Source organism: Malus sylvestris, chromosome 6, assembly GCF_916048215.2.
Source record: "Malus sylvestris chromosome 6, drMalSylv7.2, whole genome shotgun sequence".
NCBI classification, from domain to species: Eukaryota; Viridiplantae; Streptophyta; class Magnoliopsida; order Rosales; family Rosaceae; genus Malus; species Malus sylvestris.
Window position 1 is genome coordinate 18,527,007 of NC_062265.1, and position 21,800 is coordinate 18,548,806.

At 41.6% G+C, this 21,800-nt stretch overlaps 2 long non-coding RNA genes across 2 annotated transcripts; both read right to left on the minus strand.

Annotated features, from left to right (window-relative positions):
• Positions 1 to 1,663: 1,663 nt before the first annotated feature.
• On the minus strand, positions 1,664 to 2,727 carry LOC126625246 (uncharacterized). Its single transcript, XR_007624364.1, has 3 exons — positions 2,623 to 2,727; positions 1,813 to 2,145; positions 1,664 to 1,715 (listed from the first exon to the last, which is right to left on the minus strand). It is a non-coding gene; the product is annotated as an uncharacterized LOC126625246 (long non-coding RNA).
• Positions 2,728 to 4,274: 1,547 nt separating this feature from the next.
• Positions 4,275 to 5,194, minus strand: LOC126625838 (uncharacterized). The gene is made up of 3 exons (XR_007624486.1): positions 5,126 to 5,194; positions 4,428 to 4,502; positions 4,275 to 4,329 (listed from the first exon to the last, which is right to left on the minus strand). It is a non-coding gene; the product is annotated as an uncharacterized LOC126625838 (long non-coding RNA).
• Between the last annotated feature and the right edge of the window lie 16,606 nt (positions 5,195 to 21,800).

Sequence of the window (21,800 nt, forward strand, 5' to 3'; positions counted from 1 at the left end):
CGTCAAATTCATGCATGAAAATTAAGCGTGCACTCTTAACCAACATACACAAATTAGTTTTTATATGAACGGATAAGTAAATTGAATTCACAACTTATGAATCACAACTGGATGTAATCAAATCATATTGCAAGTATGAACATAGTTTCGAATCACCCCCTAACTAAGAGGGGTTTAGTTCCTCATACTCACAAAGCAAAGATACATAAAATTAAACATTAAAATCAAAGGAAAGAAAACACCTAAAATGCTCCAACTTGGTAGCAAGTGCATCCAAGATTCCTCCTTTCCCTTGCTTGCGGCAGATTGGGTTATGGACAGATTTTGGGTAGTTTTATGATGTAGAATGGATGGGGAATGGTATGGAAGGGTTTAGGGTGAGTGTGGAGGAGTGTTTGATGGTTGGAGGGTGGTGGAGAACTAGGCAAAGAGGGTGGAAGAAGGTGGAGTGGCTGTTATGTTTTCTAGGCACTAGAATGGTGTTTTTGGGGTGTTTTGCTTCCTAGGGTGTGTATGGACGAATTTTTGTGATAAAATGATGAATATGGGGGATTGTCCTTTGGCCAAGGGGTGTAAACATGTATTTATAGGCCCCAAAAACCTTAGAAAATCAGGTTAGGTTAAGGATGAAATGCATGGCAATTTGTGTGTGTGGTGTGCAATGGTCCAAGGGTGAAAATGAAGTCATGATGCAAAGTGTGAAGGGTAAAATGGAGTGGTGTTGTAGCTAGGGAGCATGAAAGATTGTGTACATTGCATAGAGATGGAAAGGGATGTGGAATGTGTCAACAAATGGGTCAAAGGTGCAACAACATGTGTTGCACATGGCATTGGATTCCAAATGTGAATGATGGAGCATCAATTGGTGCATGTAATGGATGTAAATGTTGTCTAAAATCTAATGAGTGAAGGGAACAAGAGGTATCAACCAATTGAGTGTAATAATTAAATGAATTGAAGCATGAAATTAGAAATTATGTAGGGGACAAGAGTGATCAAGCATGGCATGGAATCCAAAGGGAATTCTATGTGGTTTGCATGGCAAGGAATGCAAGTTGGGGTGACAGATTTTTTGGGTTGTTTTCTTCATCTTTTGGACCATAATTCTTCATATTCTTGGCCTCTTTAGTTCTCAAATTCGTCCATCCACTTGGCCCATGCATTTGCTATCCATTCCAAGCCCGAAACATGCTCCAAAGGCCTCCAAAATGCATCTTCTTGCATACTTTGTACTTAGAGTCTGAAAACACACAAAAATAACTTTGAACACTAAAATAACTAAGGAAATACAACGTAAATGCACAAGAACAAGCTAACTAAGTCACATAAATATGCTCCTATCATGCATATCCTAAAAAGAGTAATATATGTAACTCGTTTTTACTTTGCGTAAAGTAATGATTTAAATGTTATTCATGCACTTGTCAAACAACATGGGATTTGAGACGCAAGTTACTACCTAAAGTCCATGGACAATAGTAAGTAGATGTAAATAAAAAAAAAGAGTAGATGAAAACATTAAGTACTTATAGCAAAATACAAAACAACTTAAATGTCAAAATATAAATCATGCATAACAATATGTACATTATTCACAATACCCATAGAGTTTATATGTCACTGTTTCTTTTGAAAAGAAAGTTTAAATTTTGATATCAATGCTGCAATTTCCACCCATTTGTTCATGCTTGATGCTTCAAATTTTCATTGCCAATCTACATATGATAGTGAGAAAATTAAAAATCAAATAAAAAGAGTTAACTGATAAGTGAGAAATGCATACTGAAAGGTTATCGTTAATAAAGTTGTTACCTATTAGAAATCACCATAATTAGCTGGAATGCAGCAAGACTTCTTTGTATACTACATTCCGTGTAAATACACCTTGTTGGCCGATTATGGAGCCATTTTTTACTAACACGGTTGTGGTTGACTTTGAGACCCCCCCTCGATAAAGCCACATATCATTGTTCATGACTGAAGACGTGATCTGGAAGGTAAACGCCTACATGTGGTATTGTCAGACCTTGAGATTTGTTTATAGTGATAGAGAAACTTAGTTTCATTGTAAACTGCTTTCTTGTAAGTTTGAATTGAAGCCCAGCAGTATCAGTACTTTTGAGAGGGATTCTTGGTAAGAAAACTCTGGATCCGGCAAATTGTCCAGTTAGAATTTCAGCATCAATAAGATTTTGGTAAGAACCACGACACAATAATCTTGTACCATTACACAATCCCAATGAGTGTGTAAAAGCATCAAAAGTTTTGTTAGTAACATGAATTGTATGTGTTTTCTAAAACTTAGATTTATGAAAATTGAAAGAGAACGAAAAGTTAAAACATAAATTAGTAAAAGAAAAACATATATGAAAGAAAATAGGTAATCATGGAGTTGATGATTCTAAAAATGAAAGAAATGAACCTGGAGATGCAGATGAAAACAGGTAATCATTCAGTTCAAACATATTACAATTTTGAGTCATCAAAGAAACAAAGTGAAATAGCACATTGCCATTTCGGTTCTTTGATTAAGTGTCATATTCAGCTTCTCAAATATCTTACAACTAAGCAAAAACAATGCGCTTCCTAGTTTCACAAACTAAAATGCATCTAATAACTTACCATAAAGGATGAAGTAGCAACCTGATCAAACAGAATGATCGGTAAAACTCGGGATTGAAGAATCTTTAATTACTTTGAATACTTGGTGAAGTTCCTCCAACTGAACCCCATGAAGAAAAACTATAGGCTGCAAGATAAGATTCAAACCATATTATATAAAAAAACCAATAAAAAATTCCCAATATTTGACCCAAAATTGAAAGGAAAAAAGATGAAATTCTATGCATTTAGCAGATAATTGATAAATCAAACTCTGCAATTGAAACGTTGACAATGGCTTCAAAATTAACTAAATATCTAAAACAACTTGTAATCCTAATTATATGACGCTTTGCAGACAACTTACATCAACCTCAGAATTTCTTCCTCAATTAGCTAGCTCTTGAATGCACCAATAACATATGCAACTAGGACTTGGATTACATAGCTCTCAATTCCACTGACTTCATCTATTAATTTTTAGAGGGTTACCTATAGTTTTTTCAATGACAATGACATGGTTTACGCATGAACATGGTTTTTTCTTATTTGTTTATCTATTTCACACTTGAATCAATAAAATTTTGCCATTGCAATCATACGGCATTCACAACGATCATACTATTGATTTGTAATTTCTCTGATAATTACATCCCCGATCAAGCAGGCTAATTGTCAAGCGTAATTAAAAAAGTAGCAACAGCCCTAATAAAAAAAATAATTCAACCTCATCAAACTATCGAGTTACATACCTTGCATCGCAATCTAGCGCAAAATTTATCTTTCTAGCAATAACGAAATAACTCAGTTATCAAATGCAAGACGCACTAAAATGCATCTAATAACTTATCATAAAGGGTGAAGTAGCAACCTGATCAAACTGAATGATCGGTAAAACTTGGGATTGAAGAATCTTTGATTACTTTGAATCCTTGGTGAAGTTCCTCCTCCTGAACCCCATGAAGAAAAACAACATGTTGCAAGATAAGATTCAAAACATATTAAATAAAAAACCAGTAAAAAATTCCCAACCCAACACTGTTATTATGGTAATTTCAACGCAAGCCGCCTTCTCTAGCAGAGTTCATTTCCAAATCCCTTCTACTTTGAGAGGATTTAAAAATTTCGGAATCTATATAATGAATAAGCTTGAAGAAAAGCTTCAAATTTGTATAAAAAAAAACTTTGAATTTGAACAAAAAATGCAAAAACTAGGTCGTTTATTAAGAAGAAGAATCGTAACTCACATGGCTGTGGGGATTTCCAGACAGGTCCCAATAGATTGAGTGGATATCCGAAACCTTAAGAAACCGGAAACTGTACGGCTCAATAGTTGAGTAAAGGCTATGGTTCACCCTGGAAAATCTTTCTCATATTCTATCGAATCGCTAGATAGTTTGGGCTCACTCTCAAAGGCCACACTTTGCCCGCGCAAAACTAAATTCAAAAAATTCCTCTTCCCTGCATTCAAAAACACATCGTCAATTAATTAGAATTGAATATGAATGCAAATCTAATTCTGCTTCATCAAAGCAAATAATTCATACACAATTGAAAAAGATGTATAAATGGGAAGAGAACGGAAATTGAAAATATGATCAGAAATGAATGATCAATGAGAAACAGTTAATTAATGGCAATGAATTTGATTAGAAAAGAGACTAATAAATATACTGGTAAAGAAGCCGCACTTGTCGTTTATGGCGAGTGAAAGGCTGTTTCAAGAAGCTGCAGTTGTTGATCACGGCGAGTAGAGTCAAGTTTGAAAGTTTGAACAAACACTGGAAGGAATACATAGAAAATTGAGAATCAAGTTTGAAAGTTACCTGCGATAAGAATCAGTCGATGTAGAGGAAGAGTCTTTGTCAATATGTATCTCTATTTCTCCCTCCCCTCGTTCTCTGTAAAGGAAGAGTCTTTGCCAATCTGGTTTGTAGTTTGCAGAACGTGGAGGGTGGTTGAATCCCACGTCGCGGTTCTAATTCTTCATTACAGTTGTGATGCTTTATCTTTTTTCAGTGATGGTTTTTTACCAGTTTGTCGTATTAGTTTAACCATCAGAATTCAATTCACACATTACCCATATTTTCAATGTACAATCTGCTTACAAATCATTACCAACTACAGTAAAACAGAAACTGGTAATTGGGTAATTTTAGTAACTCCTATAAATTCTGACCAATTGCAGAAGTAATTTTATAGAAACCAAATCCCAGCTATAGCCTCAAATGTCTCTCATTGCATGCAGCTGACTACCACTAACTCAAATCACATAAATAAAAGAAGTGGAATCCAGAAAACCCCATATGACAGCAATTAAGTTTAAATAATATAAGCAGTGTGGTCGATTAAGCACTAATCACTGATCAATTTTGAACGCCCAGAAATCCCATCCTACGCCATCAATGATTTGAATTTCCTTATTAAATTATATAGAATAATAAACAAAACAAACGGAAAAGCAGATTCATGTGGGTAATATTACTTAATTGGAGGGTAGAAATTATGAAAAAAACAAAATCACCTGAATTTGTGTAAATTGAGTGTGGATGCAGAAGAAACTCTGGAAAAACACGCGGATGCGAGGTTTGTGCAGAAGATGAAAGTGAGTTCTTCCTCTTTTCTGTGCATTTGGGGTTGGAATGATCGTTGTCCTCTCTAGAACGTGTGGTAGATTGGCGGTTCTATCTCCGATCTTTGCAACTGCTGCAACCGGTGTTCTGTTTTGTGCGACAACGTGTTTGACAGTTCTACTCTAATTTGGAGGGAGTGTTTGTCCATTTTTATCAATTTACTTGTTATTTTGGTTTTAGTGGAAAGATAGAATGTGATGCAGTATTTGTGGGAGGATTGATCTAAGGGTCACAATGAATTTCAAGTGTGTATATTTTTATCTAGTGGTTGAAAATTGTCATTGTTCAGATGAGTGCATATATTATTTGCACAGTAGAATTTCGTTGTATTATATTACAATTTTGACCCTATATTTATTGGACAGTTATCCGTTACTCTTGAGTATGGACTGAGGATATTTTTGGCATTTTGAATGTTTCACCAAACTGGTCTTCTCCCTTTATATATATAGATAACCAGAGGCTCTGAAACCACATATTAGCCTTATGAGGTTATACAATTAAAACACAAACGAATGAGTAACTGACCTTATTCCAACGGCGGCCATGGAAATCGAACACAAAAGTAGCAGGGCACAGCAACACCATGATCTTCTTTAAACTCCTAGCCGAATACAACTACTCTATGGGAAGCATTATGTTGTGTTCTAGGGCTTATAGGGACCGGTGTTTTATATTGGCTAAAAGCTAGGGTTTCCATCCATAAAGGAAACCTAAACTTTACTTTCTTAGCCTCCAAGTCAAGTATCATAATCATATTCAATTAAGGATTCCATCAATCCTATTTCCAATATAAGACACCTTATATAGGATTGATATCTTTAAGAGATCAAATCACAATCAACATTATTCTCCAATATTACATTCCTATTACATGTGGTAGACTACTTAAAGGCCGATTTATATTGGATAAATCCAACAAGTGTATATTTGTGGGTTATGGTAACTGTGAAAAGGGATACATATTGTTCAATCTAAAGACACCAAAGATTAACATCTCAAGAGATGTGATTTTTAATGAAAATGCAAGGTGGAATTTGGAAGATGAAATGGACACTGAGGTTTCAGTACCTACTAGGATTGGCATAATTGGTAGTTTGACAGATAGAGCAGTGCAAGCTCATAATGATATTCCTACATCAAATCAATCTCTTCAACCTCAATTGTTACAATCACCTCAACAGTCTACACCTCAATCTCAAAATAAGGACTCACATTTAACGAATCACTTAATGGGTGAAAAGTTGTCACTCAAGTAAACGTGATGCGCTCTCATTCGACTGGAACGCGACGCCCACTCGAACTCGAACGCACGGTCCCTTGATTCGAGCTGGGATGACAAATTTAGGTCCAAACGCATATAGGTAATGTTTTTTTCATGGATTAGGAAACAATTTCACTAAATCTGGACTTACCAAACATGTGGAAGGCAATACTTTTTCATTCTTAAGTTTTCTTCCCCACATACCAAACATAGGTGTAAAGCTTACTTAATTCTCACTCAAATTGTCAACGAATAATGGATACTCGTCACTCTGATAGGAGCATATTTATGCGACTTTGTTATCTTATTTATTTGCATTCACTTAGTTAATATCCATTTATTTTGGTAATTTTAGTTATTTTCGTATTATTGTAGGTCCAGTTGGTAAAGATGACAATAAATGGCAAAATGGAGCAATTTGGGGCAGCTTTGGACTTGGATTGGATAGCAGGCGTGGATAACATATGGGCTAGATGTTTTTGGTGTTTAAAAGGTGTTAGACATGTGCTAAAATCTGGAGAAATTAAAGTTCAGGCTTGGAAGGCAAGGATTTACACAAGAAAGAGGAATCCTAGTTGGAGAGAAACACCATCTTATCTATCTTATCCTATCTTATCCAACATTATCTTATCTTATCTTCAGGTGCAAGGAGGAACCCTAATCACATTCCAACACTTTCTACCTAATTCTTAGAGTCCTAAAATAACTCAAAACACCTAATCCCTTTCCTCCTTGGATTCAGCCGTTCCCCCTATATATATGAAATTCCTGCAACGATTTAAAGTGTGTCGCGCCTACCATTCATCCATTGAAGTTGCTGGAATTTTCAAAGTTCTTTCTATCTTTGTTTTAAGTTTCAATGTTTATTTTAGATTGTTTTTCAGTTATGATGAACATGTGTAACTAAGTATCTTTTTAGGTAGAGATGAATTCGAAGCCATGATCATATGTTTTATATAAATTGATTACATCCAGTTATCATTTCATAAAACATGAATGTGATTTACTTATCTGCTTTATAGAGAACTTATTCTTGTATGTTTATTAAGGGTGCACACTTAGTTTGCATGCAAGGATTTGATGCTAAAATATAAGGGAATTTCACCTAATCCTTATGAACTTATATTTGTAAGTAGTAAAAGTCACTAGTCATGATTGAGTTAAGTAAATCCTTGGTAAGAGTATCATGCTTTTCATAGTTACGAATGATTTGTCAATGCTTATGATTTTCACAGAACTTAATGATCTTTGAGATGTATCTCTATCATGCTTTTCATAGTTAGAGAACTTGAGAAGATTAATTTGGTTGCGTCGCTGAGTCCAATTCAATAACCTTAGGAAAATCTGAGAGTTAATTAGTGATGTTCACAATTAATTTGGGGTATTGTCATTCGTGATTTATAGAAAGAATAACTGGGAATCGATATGTATGCATGTCACATCTCGGCCCAGGCCCCCACCACATCCCGGGCTCGACTTCGCCGTAGCACGATATTGTCCACTTTGGGCCCCGACCACTCCCTCACAGTTTTGTTTCTGAGAAGTGACACACCCCAACCTAAATCGAGGCATGCTGGCCGTCACGTGAGGGTAACGTAGCCATGTGCGCAGTGCGGAAATGATAAGGATATAAAGGAAGGTGAATGAATAAAAAACCAAGCTAACGGTGGAACGAACAAGATGCAATTCGTCCATTAAGGTCTGAGTGACGTGTTTCTGTTTGGGCCCAAAATATTAGTTTGGGCCGAGTATAGAATTACGCTCAGCCCAGAAGGCCTTACGACAGGGTTATCAGGGATCGTTTAGTTCTGGATCGGTTAGGTCGTGGGCTTCCAAACCTGGGTCGGTTAAGTCATGCTGCAAGACGAGTCGAATCCTGGTGCAATGAGGAGTCTCAGCAAGATTAATAACCCGAAAGTGAATCCGGCTCAATAAAGGACTAGGTTCACAATTATAGTGAAAATAGGACTGGTCAAGTTGGTGTTTGATCAGGAGAAGAAGTCCTAATCCAGGTAGGGTTTTAACTCGACCTGGAAGGGATCCGGTGCTATAAATAGAGGAGGCTGTACATCATTCAAACCCCCTCCAATTCAACACACAACTGCCATGCGCAAATTCTCTCAACAACTTTGAGATTTTTATTTTCTCTTTTCGCTGACACATCTTCCGTTGGCATCAACAGCACTGTGAAAGCAACTGGTGATATCTTAAGTCGGCATAGACAGCTCTGTCGCCGTAGAATCAGCCGATCTCGCAGCATCTTCCGTTGGCATCAACAGCACTGCGGCGAGGACGGTTGGTTACCTATCTAAGTCTCGGTCAAGAAGGATTTCTCAATCCTTATTGATTGAGGTCATCTCATTAGCCTTCTCGGCGAAGTGAGGTGTTACAGTTTACTGAGCTCGGCGCATTTCACGCCGAGTTATTTATGATTGGATACTCTCAAGTGGGATTTAAAGTTCGGCATTCAGACGGCCGAACCACGTTCACTATTAAGACTTATATTCGCTTTGAGTATTTGTGCTCTTACACTTTGGTGTCGATTTGGCATGAGTTTACGCTGATGAATAACATCACTGTGACCGAATCCGACGGCGACGATTCGTGAACTTCGTAAGAATAGTAGCCTTGTCTTCAGGTTCGAGAACCCAAAAGGCCAAGACGTGTTCCTTCCTCGATCGCAATCGCAAGATGCAGATGTCAGCCGCGCACCCAACGCAACATCAACAAATTTACTCCTCAACCGAGCTCGACCGACGAGTTGGCACGCCCCACATTCACCGAAGGACGTAGTTAGCTTATAGATTACTCGGCCTGCGCGCCATGTAGGCTTGGTAGTTTTTAGGGTCAACATTTTGGGACCAATCCCAAGCACACTTTCGATCTCAGACCTACCTGAGGCACTGACGCAGAACCAACAGGCTGCCGAAGAGATACCGCAGGAACAAACCATTGAAGAAGGAGCAGAAGAGTCTCTTGGTACAACTCTGACGGAAGCGGATGCCGCAGTCGGTAACCAGGAAAGAGAAGAGGCTGGAGAAGATGATCATAACCCGATGCCTGTCAGTCCTGGATAACATGGAAATCAGTATGGTCCATGTTTTGCCTGCTGATTTTCAGTCGAACACAACTCAACCGAATTTCCTCGATGGTGACGTAGTTTCCGAGGAAGCCGGTCATATTGATTTTGTAATTGTTGTTGAAGTCGAGTCGACAACAAAAGATGACAATCTGAAGGCAGCTTTGGCCGAATTGTTTCCTCGCTCATCATCGGCCAAACTTCATCATTTGAAGCCATTGTATGTAACAGCCCATATCGAAGGGTATCCAGTCGCTAAAGTTTTTGTCAACTGTGGAGCCACTATCAATATCATGCCTGTAAACGTCATGAAGGCATTACGTCGCTCCAATGACGAACTTATTCTTTCTGGGATCACAATGAGCAGTTTCGTCGGAGACAAATCCCAAACCAAAGGGGTGCTTCCTTTAGCAGTAAACATTGTCGGCCGTAATCATATGACCGTTTTTTTCATTGTCGACTCCAAGACCGAGTATAATGCACTGCTCGGTTGAGACTGGATTCATCAAACCAGCTGTATTCCTTCATCATTATATCAATTGCTCATTTTTTGGGACGGTAAATCGGTCATTGTTCACCCGGCCGATAGCCAACCCTTCGAAGCTAACATGATCCAAGCACAGTATTATGATGACCACGTCAGCTACATCACCCTACAAGGTTTCGATGATGAAGGACAACCGACTCGGATTTCTGTTCAGAAAGCTATCGAGGTTGACATCGAGACTGTACACCAGGATTTGGCGAGACTCGGGTTAGCTAACTTCATCCCTGACCCCGATGTTTGACACCGATCGGGAACAACGTCGGGCCGCGGTTTCATATACTATAGAACGACTGCTGGCTCATTAGTATACTATATCTAAGCAACCAAATTCGGGCGTTAACCTCGTCGAGTTCCTCGCCGAAGGAGATAATGGTCATGTCTTATCTCTTGACAAAATTCAAGCTGCCCCGGCCGAGCTCGAAGACAATCGGCCCCAAGTTAAGGACCCCCTGGAAGAAATTAATGTTGGGACGGCCGATGACCCACGGCCTTTGTTTATTAGTGCTTTACTCGCCCAACCTATGAAAGCCGAACTTCATGCCCTGCTTGAGGAATTCAAAGATTGTTTTGCTTAGAGCTACCATGAAATGCCTGGGTTAGATCGTACTCTCGTCGAGCATGAGTTACGTATTAAACCTGGATGTAAACCTTTCTGTCAACCACCTCGACGATTCTCGACCGAAGTGCAACTCGGTATCAAGGATGAACTGGTTCGGCTTTTGAAAGCAGGGTTCATTCGGACAGCTTGATACGTTGAATGGTTGGCCAATATCGTTTCTGTTTTAAAGAAAAGTGGTGCATTGCGCATTTGCATCGACTTCAGAAATCTGAATCTGGCAACTCCCAAAGATGAGTATACAATGCCGATTTTGGATTTCTTAATCGATGCTACGACGAATCATGCGATCTTATCTTTTATGGATGGCCATGCCGGGTACAACCAAATTTTCATTACCGAAGCCGATGTGCACAAGACTGCTTTTTGCTGCCCGGGGGCACTCGGCACTTACGAATGGGTTGTCATGCCATTCGGCCTAAAGAACGCCGGCGCCACATACCAACAAGCAATGAACACCATATTTCATGATTTAATTGGAACCATCATCGAAGTCTACATCGACGATGTTGTAATTAAATCTAAACGATGGCAGACACATCTGGATGATCTCCGACAGGTTTTCCTCCGTATGCGTCAACACAACCTCAAAATGAATCCTGCCAAATGTGCCTTCGGTGTGTCAGCCGGTAATTTTCTCGGCTTCCTCGTGCATCACCGTGGGATTGAAGTGGATGAAAATAAAACACGCGCAATCATTAATGCTCCACCCCCGACGACGAAGAAACAGCTACAGTCCTTACTCGGCAAGATAAATTTTCTCTGCTGATTTATAGCTAACTCGGCGGGTAAAATGAAAGCGTTCTCTACGCTTTTGAAACTTAAAGTCCCAGATAAATTTGAGTGGAAAGATGAGCATCAGGCGGCGTTTACGCAAATCAAAGTCTCCCTTATGACACCACATGTCCTTGTCCCACCCCGGCGCGGTAAGCCTTTCAAGCTATATATCTCGACGGCCAAAGAGTCTATCGGCTGCCTCCTCACGTAAGACAATGATGTCGGTCAAAAGCAGGCTATTTTATACCTCAGTCGAAATCTCAATCAACCAGAGATTAATTATTCCACCGTCGAGAAACTCTGTCTCGCCGTATTTTTCGCCGCCTCCAAGCTTCGGCATTACATGCTCCCATCAGTCACACAAGTCATTGTCCAGACCGACGTCATTCGCTACATGCTCACCCGACTAATCGTAAAAGGTCGAATTGGGAAGTGGACAATGGCGTTGTCCGAGTTTAGCTTGCAATACGTGCCCCAAAAAGCTGTCAAAGGCCAGGCACTAGCTGATTTCCTCGCTCAACATCCTTCCCCCTATGGTTTTGGGGGCACCGACGTCAAAATCGGCATGGTTGAGACGCGCGATAACTACTGAACGATGTACTTTGACGGCTCAAGTACTTTATCCTCGGCTGGCGTCGGAATTGTCATTCAATCCCCAAACCACGATCGTTGGTATTTTTCGTTCAAGTTGGATTTTGAATGCACAAATAATCAGGCCGAATATGAAGTCCTCATCATCGGCCTTGGCATCCTTCATAACTTCCGAGCAACCTGTGCCCTCATCCTCGACGACTTCGAACTTGTGATTAACCAACTTAATGGGTCTTTTCGCTGCATGAGTTGTACCCTGGCACTATACCACATGGTTGCCAGCTATTTGGTCGAATCCTTCGACGGTATTACATTTGAACATATTTCTTGGATCCATAATACCGACGCAGACGAATTGGCTCAAATCGCCTCCGGTGCACAACTCCTAGGGGGCAAGCTAGGCCGAGAAATACCCGTGTTACGACAGCTATACTCGGCCTTGGTTAACCAGCAAGTCCTCCGATGTGACAACGTGATACGCACCAGAGTCATGTCCTTACCTTCGTTGTTAGACCGACAAGACCTTATAGGTGTGTGCGTCGTCGAGGCAATACCAGATGATTGGAGAAAGCCCATTATGTAGTATCTTGACAATCCCAATGGCAAACACAGTCGCAAGGCAAGAGTTCACGCCACAAACTATGTCACGTACCAAAACGAGTTATACCGAATGAGTGAGGATGGTCTATTACTGCTATGCCTTAGCCCCCAAGAGAGCGCTCAAGCAATCACAGAAGTCTATGAAAGGGTTTGCGGAGCTCATCAGTCCAGACGTAAAATGCGGTGGTTGCTTCGACGACACGGTTATTTTTGGCCAAGAATATTAAAGGATTGTATCGAGTTCGCACGAGGGTGCATACAGTGTCAGATTCATGGTCCTATACAACGGGTCCCGGCTGAGTCATTACATTCGGTCACTAAACCATGGCCATTTAGAGGATGGGCCATGGACGTAATCGACAAAATCACACCATCTTCCAGGGCTGCCAAGCAGGCATAGATACTGGTAGCAACCGATTACTTTACTAAGTGGGTCGAAGCAAAATCGTATGCCGAGCTAACATTTAAAGAAATTTGCGACTTTGTGGAAGAACACATTGTGACCAGGTTCGGCGTACCGGAAACGATTATAACTGATAATGGCACAATCTTTACAGCCCTGAGGTTTACAGAATATACGGCAAGTTTGAAAATTCAGCTTGAACAGTCTACACCATATTATCCACAAGCAAATGGGCAGGCCGAGGCAAGTAACAAAGTGTTGATCGACATTCTCGAGAAAATAATAAAAGAGAGGCCTGGCATGTGGCATTTAAAGTTACATGAGGCTTTATGGGCATATCGAACATCGCTCCGATCAGCGACTGGGACAATCCCGTATGCACTAACCTACGGACACGACGCGATGTTACCAGTCAAGCTAAGCATAAATTTGTTACGAATAATTGAACAAAGTAGTTTGTTCAGCGCCGAATATAATCAGTCCATGAGATAGGAGTTAGAAGATTTAAAAGATGCGCGACTCGATGCTTATAACTTGCTGGTAGCACAAAAACAGATTACCGAGCGGGCGTACAATCAAAAGGTCCGCCAGAAAACATTTGGCGAAGGAGAATTAGTTTGGCAAACAGTGTTGCCCGTAGGAATTAAAGACCCTAGGTTTCGCAAATGGTCGCCAACTTGGGAAGGGCCTTTCGTCATACATAAGGTTCTCGGCAAAGGCGCATATCATCTTAAAGACCGGACTGGTTTAGTTCACAAATTGCCAATCAATGGGAAATTTTTAAAGAAGTACTATCCGGTCACATGGGAAATGCGGGAATAGAAATTCAGTTCATTATGATCGATAAGAGAGTACACAAATTGAGTAGGTCGATCAGTTTACATAAATTCAGGGCGAGGAAGGAAGAAGAGTGCCGAGAAGGGCTTTCAGCTCCAACCATCGCACCTCGCCCATTATGACCTCGGCTTGCCGGTTTTTCGTGTCCATTTTCAACTGCTCAACCCGTTTTGTGCTGGCTGCATATTCGGTTAAACAAGCTTTGCCGCCCGACTTGAAGTCCTTCACAAGCTCGGAAGCAATAGCCGACCTTCGTTTTGCCACTTTGGCCATTTAACGGTCGAGGTCTGCCAAAGCCTCCCCTTTTACCTTTAAATCATCAATCTTCGGACGGAGAGTTTCTTGGACAACCGTAGCAACTTACAGATCTTGTTCGGCCCTCAGAGCGTTCTCAAAGACACTAAAGGTTTCTCGAACTCGCTCTAAGGCGGATGAAGCCTGAACAATGGCCTCGGCGCTCAGTTGACCATCGGCTCCGAGGTCGTTTAGACATGCACCTAGCAAATCAAGTAGTGCTGGACAAAAGGGCTTTGAACTCGGCTTCCTAGGAAGCCTACACATAAAAATCAGTTTAAGCCCAAGGAAATCATGAAAAAGTAGAAAGAAAGTTTTTGTTTTTTTTAAAACCTGCCGAGAGGAGACTTTGGCCATGTCTTTAGGATCGTTGCTCGAACCTAAAGAGCTTAATGGCCGAGCCCAGTATCTTAGATTGCTTCTCATTTCACGCGGTCGATGAAGGTTATCTACGTTCGACGGCCACTGAGGCGGCCAAGAAATATAGATAACACCCTTTGGCGCATAGAATGTTCGATGAAAAGAGTGTACAGGCACCTGACATTTAGTATTTTCTTGGTTTAGAGTTCTATGGCAAAGAAATAACCAAGGAAAAGCGGTAGGAGGTACTTACAAGGGCCGAAGTGGCTTCCTGCGGAGGAATATTGAGGTCTTGGTCCTGCGGATGAACGGGCATTTCCGTCGTCGCTTCTAGCTCTCCTACATGTCGTTTACCACAGTCGGTCGTAGAAGGGCCGACTTGGACAGCCGCCTCGGACACAGGAGGAGGCACCTAACATGTAGTATTTTCTTGGTTTAGAGTTCTATGGCAGAGAGATAACCAAGGAAAGGCGGTAGGGGGTACTTACGAAGGCCAAAATGGCTTCCTACGGAGAAATATTGAGGTCCTGGTCCTGCGGGTGAACTGGCGTTTCTGCCGCTTCTGACTCTCCGGCAGGTTGTTTGCCATGGTCGGCCGTAGAAGGGCCGACTTGGACAGCCGCCTCAGACATAGGAGGAGGTTGACGGCGGGGTTGAAAACAACTCAGCCAGTGGAACCTCGTCACTCCTGTCGCTCTCTTCCAGAATGAAGGCCGAGGTTTTTGGATTTTCAGGATAAGTTCCTTCGGTCACAGGGACTGCCTCTTCTGGGACGGGTGCAGCCTCAACCGGTGGAACAACAACTGGTTTACCGACTTTAGAAACAGGCCTTACTTGGACTGTTTCTTCGACCGGAATTGACCGTTTCTCAACTAAAGCTTGGGTGATGGGGGGAGAAGGGGAAACACTGGGAGTCGTCACCCCCGTAGTTTGACTGGAGATAACGTGAATCTCCCGTTCCCCTTTCTTCACCAGCTTTTTTACCCGTTTCGCGGGCCGAGGAACTTCGATGGCCGGCTCGACCTCTTGACAAGGTCGTTTGCTCAACACGGCCTAGACGACGGTCTTAGCCCTTTTGGAAACGACCGATTTTTCTCGACTGCAGCCACAGCGACCACTTCTACCTTTTTCAGTGGCCGATTGCCTGGAAAAGTAAAAGCAAATCAGCAAAGCCGATCAGTAGTTCAAAATTGAAGGAAAAAGATAGAAATAAACTGTTACCTTGGGATTGAGGGGCAGGAGCCTTCTTAAGTCGATCATCGAAGATTTTGTTCAGAACGGTTTCGACCGGAACACCAAAAAACTGGCGAGTATACTCTTCCCACCAATCTCCGAAAATGTCAGTGCAAAGAGGTTCTAGGGTAACCGGTCGAAGATGGAATTTTTGGCACCGCTTCTAGAACTCTTTTTTGGCGTCATTGTATTCCTTCTCTGAAGAGCCAGCTGCCGAGCGAGGAAGTTGGGATGATACACTTCCCAACTCGTTCGGCGACCCTCACAGCCGAGAGACAGGTCGCGGGCAAGCACGAAAGACTCCCAGGATTGACGAAGGTCAGCATCTTCATCCGCACCCCACGTTAACGTAGGAAGTCTGATCGACGAAGGGTATTCTCGACGACGGCAAATCAAGAACTCGTCATCAGAAAGGTCGTCAAAAGCGAAAAAGTATCTGAACACTTCTTCGACTTGGTGATGGGGGATTGGCCGAAAAGCCAGTTGAGTGCCGAAAGCTTCCTTAGGCGAGAAATGGGCAATCGTTGGCCGAAGATAAGTAAAGTATACCTGCAGACAGAGTTGGAAGACCCAAAGGGGACCATTCTGTTGCGGATCGACCTTATCTAGGGTCGTTTCGGCCAAACAGTGTAGGAGATGGGCGAGAATGGCTGGGTTGAGTCCTAGAGTGTGACCACTAGCTAGAGCTTCGACCACTGGCATATTCTTGACCAGACACTTATTAGATTTGGTACAACAGATAAATTTGTTGTACCAATAGAAAAGGAAAGCCTCGTGTTCTCCTTCTCGCAGAGCCTCTTCTCCTCGGCCGGTAAAATGGAGATAGATGGTGTTATAGTTGAAGAAGTTCTTGTGAAGCTTGTGAACCTCTTCTTTCGAGGGTATTTGGCCTTCACCGCTTAGCGTCTCAAGGGCCCGTTTGTCGAAGAGCGCCTTCAAGTTAAGGTTCGACGCGTACCTAGAGAGGGCAGCGTCGATTGGGATTCCAGTCGGAGAAGTCCCCAAGATGGCAGTAAGATCAAGGATGGTGGGGCCAATAGGGCCGAGAGGGAGGACCATGGTGTTGGTGGCCGAACACCAGAAGCATAAGGCCGCTAGGAGGAGCTCCTTGTCCAAGATGACCTCCATGGACTAGAGGTGAATGGCGTCGTAAATGTCGAGGGCTTTCCATTGCTCGCTAAAGAGCTTTTCCATTCGTACAACCCAGGCTACCCAGGTTGTAGTTGTCGAGGGCCAAGAGCCTTGGGGCCTTGCCACATCCCACTTCGGCCATTCAAACCCTTGTAGCAAGGGTGACAGGCAGTGCTTCTGGAAAAGCCCAGTGATGGTTGACGGTACTGCCGCTTTAAAGAGAGGACCCAAGATTTGATGAGGGGTGCTCATGTCACTTTTGAACTGTATGGTTTTGATCGAACTTCGATCAATAATTTTCTAACATTGGTCGCATTCCTTAGAGAGCTTGGAGATGAAGGAAGCCATTGTAAGGGGATGAAAGGAGTTTTTCTGGTGGGGAGATTTGAAGACGAAGATCCGGAAGGAATGAGTGCACTAGAGAGCGATGGCAAGAATATCAGAAAATTTGAAAGCGTAAAGTACAAATGAGAGAATTTCGGTATTTATAGAACGATGGAAGGAAAGGCAATCGTTTGAAATTCAAAATGAAGGAAAGGCAATCGTTTGAAATTCAAAATGGAGCCGCACGCTTTAAACGTCATTATTAGGAATTAGCCATATAAAAGGATGCCACGTGGTGTCTTGGTTAACAGGATCAAGATCGTGCAATCGTGCTTAATAAATGCACCTCGGGATTAGAATATTTCGCTTCTTCAAGGTCAGAGCTCAACTAGAGGATTCAGGCCGAGGACCTCAGAAGCGAGGGGGTAATGTTTGGGCCCAAAATATTAGTTTGGGCCGAGTCTAGAATTACGCTCGGCCCAGAATGCCTTACGACAAGGTTATTAGGGATCGTTTAGTTCTGGATCGGTTAGGTCGTGGGCTTCCAAACCTGGGTCGGTTAAGTCATGCTGCAAGACGAGTCGAATCCTGGTGCAATGAGGAGTCTCAGCAAGATTAATAACCCGAAAGTGAATCCGGCCCAATAGAGGACTAGGTTCACAATTATAGTTAAAATATGACTGGTCGAGTTGGTGTTTGATCAGGAGAAGAAGTCCTAATCCGGGTAGGGTTTTAACTCGACCTGAAAGGGATCCGGTGCTATAAATAGAGGAGGCTGTACATCATTCAGACCCCCTCAAATTCAACACACAACTGCCCTGCGCAAATTCTGAACAACTTTGAGATTTTTATTTTCTCTTTTCACTGACACATCTTCCGTTGGCATCAACAGCACTGTGAAAGCAACCGGTGATATCTTAAGTCAGCATAGACAGCTCTGTCACCGTAGAATCAGCCGATCTCGCAGCATCTTTCGTTGGCATCAACAGCACTGCGGCGAGGATAGTTGGTTACCTATCCAAGTCTCGGTCGAGAAGGATTTTCGAATCCTTATTGATTGAGGTCATCTCATTAGCCTTCTCGACGAAGTGAGGTGTTACAGTTTACTGAGCTCGGCGCATTGCACGCCGAGTTATTTTATGATTGGATACTCTCAAGTGGGATTTAGAGTTAAGCATTCAGACGGCCGAACCACGTTCACTATTAAGACTTATATTCGCTTTGAGTATATGTGCCCTTACACTTTGGTGTCGATTCGGCGTGAGTTTACTCTGACGGATAACATCACTGTGACCGAATCCGACGACGACAATTCGTGAACTTCGTAAGAATAGTAGCCTTGTCTTCAGGTTCGAGGACCCAAGAGGCCGAGATGTGTTCCTTCCTCAGTCGCAATCGCAAGACGCAGAAGTCAGCCGCGCACCCAACGCAAAATTAACAAATTTACTCCTCGGCCGAGCTCGGCCGACGAGTTGGCACGCCCCGCATTCACCGAATGACGTAGTTAGCTTATAGATTCCTCGGCCTGCCCGCCACGTAGGCTTGGTAGTTTTTAGGTTCAACAGTTTCAGTCTTCGTTTCGTCCTCCCCAAAGGACTCCTCTGAAGAGCTGCTTCTAGACTTCTATGCTAGTTCAAAAAAATAAAAAATAAAAAAATAAAATAAAAGCATATCAGATTATTATCTGAATATATTTATATTTCATCGTGCTACATGTTTCACTTCCAAGCCTTTGGAAGTCTTTATGAAGGTTTTGAGTATTAGATGTTTAGTATCACATCCCGGGCCAGGATGTGACAATGCATATGATTCATTTGTGGAAAAGAATCCTTTAGCTATCCTCTCATCCATATTTCATTCACAACTTAGTTGACTTGCTGCCCTTTACTTTTGTTTTAATTAAATTCATCCAAAATCCCCACAGTCATTGTTGTGATGTTAGTTTAACTTAGTTTTCAGTTTTACAAGTTTAATTTGTGTTGATTAACATCCCTTCTAATCCCCGGAATAGAACGATTCCTACTTACTTGTACTATGATTGTATAATATATAGGGTTTAATTTGTACTATGATTGCATAATATATAGGGTTTAATTTGCGTGTTAGTGTCTACCACATCAAATTGTGTCACTCACATTTAACGAATCACTTAATAGGCGAAAAGCTTCAGAAGGTATCTCTTCAACATTTCGTTGTACCTATACAAGATGCAAAATTTGCACAATTGAAAACAAATGCATTAATCTAAAGTTCAACAAATTAAGACGGTAGTTATATAAAGTCTTGCATATGATACCACAATCTTTCTAAAGCTAAAATTCGTAGACTTATTGAACATAAAATACTTATTAAACCTAATAAAGTTGGATCTGTATGAATTCAACTCAGACAAGTCTTGGAACAAAATTTAAACACATGCTAAATTCCTTGTATAACTCCACTGCATTATGAAACCAAAGACTTGGAAGAAACCTGGTAAAATAGATAGACATCTTATTCAAGAATTTAACGTTCAATAACGTTGAGAACGGGAACTGGAGATGGGTCCTAAATTCCGGAGCGATCTCCCTCACAAGCCTCTAGAACGGGAGCTTGCGGATCAGCAGCTTGTGCTCTTCTGCTACTTCCTGATCTGTCTCTGCAGCACCACTGTCGGCCTGAATCGGTGGGGCTTCTTCACTCCTCCCGTCGCCAGAGCCGACTTCTGGGTGGCCTTAGTGGCAAGGTTGCATGCAAAGGCCTATGCTTCCGGTAGACTTTCGGGCAGTCAGCTTGGTGAGAAGCATTGAGAAAATTGTTGCGGATGATTTGGACGGTTCGGTTTCGGTTTGTTTCTCAGGAGAATTGGAGAAATGAGAGAAAGTGGTGGGAATTTAATTACATACAATCACATCTAATGCGTGAATCATTGCCTCCTATGCATTTCTGTGAAGCTCAATTTGAGAAGAAATCATGAAAACCATCGTGTGCCATTGCAAGTATTGCCTCCAAGACGTCGGATTTGGGATTGGCCTGGCCGTACAATATGCATGCCGATGATTGACTCTCGGTCGAGTAATTGGAGTGAAAGTACGTAATAAGTATGCCAGTTTGTTTGAATTAAAGAGATTTCTATCTATTGTCTTTCAAAAAAAAAAGAGATTTCTATCTAAACTAGGTACTACTGTACTCTGGTCTGGTTGTCTTCATCATCACTAGTATATCGTTGTATAGAAAAAGGAAGAAAAAATCCATCCATGGATCGAAACATTTTGACCGCACCAGTTGAGAAATTTTGCGAGAACCTAGAAGCAAACATAAAACACGAGCAGAACTAAGCTTAGCCGGGTTCATTCAAACGATATCCTCTTTCTCTACATCCAAATTCGAATATTTCATTATATTAACAGATTCAGTTATTAGTAACAATTTGCTAGGTAACAAAACATTTGTTTGACATTCTGATACAAAAGTTTTTATGTTTTGCGATGATAACAACAGATGGAAAAATCCCTCATAGTGAACACTCTTTGTAGGATAAGAACTTATACACAATGCATCACCCTAACAACTTCGTTTACAGTATATTCCTCAGATGCAAGCATTGTGTCCCTCTCATATTGTCTATCAATATGAAAGCGAACTTACCTTATCCTTACGCCAAATTTCCTTTTCAAATCTATGCCATATGGACACCTCTTCATCATCAACTACTCCACCAGCACACATATCACACAGTTGTCTCGGACACACAAGAAACTCCTTGAGCCGCGAGGCTTGTGCAACGATAGACTCACCAGGTTGTTCGAATCTATAAGAGTATTTGGGACGCTCAAAGTCATCTATAAATGTGCAATGAGACACATTCAGCACTTCCAACTCCTCCATTTCGCTCATTATAAAAACCAAAGTTTTCTTGTGCACCGTTGTGCACTGCAGACTTAAGATCTTGAGCTTGGGATTGTAGGCAACAATGGCCCTCGCGCATACTAAGTCAAACTTAGAAGGGCACATAACTTTAAGCTGAGAGATGTTGCAGTAGCTTCCAACTAGCTTCATGATTTAAAAAGGAAAATCAATATATGCAACAACCAATGATTCAAGTCCTACCCAATTCCTGACAGCTGTTTCAAATCCAGTCAATGTCATCAGGTTCCAGGTTGGTAGAACCAGTTGTTTGAGCCTTGGGGTTCTGCAAGGAAGCGGATATCAGTATTAGTCCCGGATTCAACATTATCAGAAACTTTATGTTTCAAAACAAAACGTTTGTTATTATGAATGCAGGGAAATGGAAACCAATACCTTTCGGCTGCACATATCAAGTGGTCATCGTTTACGAATAAAGAGAAATGGAAAACCAAGGAAGATAAATTTCCACAACTGAGACGCAAAGCACTCTTCAATACTTACAGTAATCTTTCGCTTGATTTATTATCAGACCAAGTAGTCAATCTTCGAGGAGTATTACAGATGTTAAACTTGAGCAGAGTCAGGTCAAGTGTTTCCCAAAGGATTGGATCACAGCAAGCTG